A 2,497-nucleotide genomic window follows, 5' to 3' on the forward strand; every position below is an offset into this window, starting at 1 on the left:
CAAAATAATTGATTTCAATTTAAACTTTGAAACAATACTTATCATGTTGGTAGGTTAGTTTTTTTTATATATAAATATTGTAATATATATAGATAGATAATTACTTTTTTTGTTCATCCGTTTTATACATTTATTTTTTTTAAAAAAAAAACTGAAATAGTAACTTTTTTCTTTGAATAAAAAAGTTTAATTGTAAAAATTACTTTAAAATCTTTATAAAAACAAAATGGTAATTTTTTTTATAGATAATAAATATAGTAATATATATAGACAGATAAGTACGGTTTTTGTTCATCCGTTTATACATTTATTTTTTTAAAAAAAAAAACTGAAACAGTAACTTTTTTCTTTGAATAAAAAAAATTAATTGTAAAAATTACTTTAAAATCTTTATAAAAACAAAATAGTAATTTTTTTTAGAGATAATAAATATAGTAATATATATAGATAGATAAGTACCTTTTTTTTCCATCCGTTTTATACATCTAATTTTTTTTTAAAAAAACTGAAACAATAACTTTTTTTTCTTTGATAAAAAATTTTGAATTATTTAATTATTCAAAAATGGCAGTTAAAGTTTCACGTAAATTTGAATTGCAAATTTATCCTTATTTACAGTTTTCGTAATCTTTTTCTTTTAAAAATTTTAATCTTCTTTTCTTTTTTTATTTTCTTTTGACATGTGTCATCTTTACTTCTCCTAGATATATACAATTAAGATAACTGTAAATTTTTTATTTTTTTTTAAAAAAAGCTGTAAAAACTGCCTGTTGAATTTTTCATTATTTTTGTAGTGTTTTCAATTTTTAGTTTTTTACTTTTAGATTTTAAATTAATTTTAATAATTCTTAAATTCTCTTTTTTTTTGTGGTGCTGACACGTAGGTATTTTTTCTTCTCCTATTATATAGATAGATTATTGTAATTATTATTTTTATTATATCAATCAATTTTTATATTATATTATTATTATTAATTATTATTATTATTAAAAATGTATTTATTTTTCTATAGAGAAATGGTCAAATCCCTCCCTAACCTATATTCGAATTTCCAACTACACACCCTAAACTATTTTAAACTGAAATTATTACATCTCTAAATGCTTACTTGGCAAAGGGAGTGTAGTGAAGCTCTAAAATAAATATTAAAATTTTACTTTTAATATTTTCATAAATTTACGTTTTTTTTTCCTTTTTCTTGTATTTGTTTCTAGTTCTAATTTGTTTTCTTCTTCATACCTATTAGAAGAAGTAGATCATCAATGGTAGCCACCAAATTTCATCATCTTGCCATTACTATGCCAATTTACACACCACAAATTGTAGATAACAATTCCACCCCCGCTCTCTACAATTAAGAATTATGGACTCAAAATCTTTCAAATTTAAACAAATTTAAACTTGAATAAGCTTAATACAGTGACAACCAACTAATTTTCTTCAATAAACTTTCAATACGAAGAAAATTTCTGATCCTATATTCAATTTCCAACAGACCTCATTGCCAATTTTTGTGATTTGATTTATCTCGGGTTTGAAGCTCAAGTTTCGTCAATGTCGTTTTACATATTTTTCTTCATGCTTCAGACAATCAATTCAGTGGATTAACCTAATTTTAGCTTCAAATAATATTCTTCAACCTATTTAACAATTGATAATTTCTCTGCAAACCTAAAAATGCAACCCAATTCATCTTCTTTAAAACAATTGCTATAAAATTTTGATGCCAAATCACCTCAACTCTTCTTCAAATCACTCCAATTCTAGATATAAACTTTTCTCACAGTTTCGATTCTTTTGGTATATTACCCACTTAAAACGGAGATCGTATGTGGCAAGTCGAAATAAGAACTCAAGCTTTTGAACTAACTTTAATGGTGGTTTAAGTTGTGTTTCACGGTTTCAACCTTGAACTTCAATTTTCAGCCACACGAAATTCTTCAAACCATCAACGAAATCACTTGCTCCCAATTCAAGAAAATAGATTCAAAAAAATCATATGGAAGCTTATCCATTTCCATGGAAATCCGGCGTTCTTCAAAACTAAAAATCACAGCTATGAAATCAATTAACCAGTGTTTTCAGCTTCAAACAACCAACAATCAACATTATAATCAACAAAATTTAAATAAGAAGATCAAAAGACACAGATTTATAAATTTTGACCTTTTAACCTTCAACAAAGTTTTTAAATGATGAATCAATAAGGGAAAAACTAAAAAAAAAAAGTTTTAAATAAAATTTCCACATGTCAAACGCGTGCATTTCACTTATCAACATAAATGTGGTTGTGACTTTTTAGGGGTGTAATTATTTCAATTTTTAACAGTTCAGGGGGTGATAGAACCCCCGTGAAATTCAAGTTTGTAGTTGGAAATTCGAGTATAGGTTAGGGGGACATTTGACCATTTTGGGAAAATCCATAAGTACCCCCCCAACCTATGTCCAAAATCTCAGAGACACACTTATACTATACTAAGGCCCTATTACCCCCCC

Source organism: Solanum stenotomum, unplaced genomic scaffold (assembly GCF_019186545.1).
Source record: "Solanum stenotomum isolate F172 unplaced genomic scaffold, ASM1918654v1 scaffold33261, whole genome shotgun sequence".
Taxonomy (NCBI): domain Eukaryota; kingdom Viridiplantae; phylum Streptophyta; class Magnoliopsida; order Solanales; family Solanaceae; genus Solanum; species Solanum stenotomum.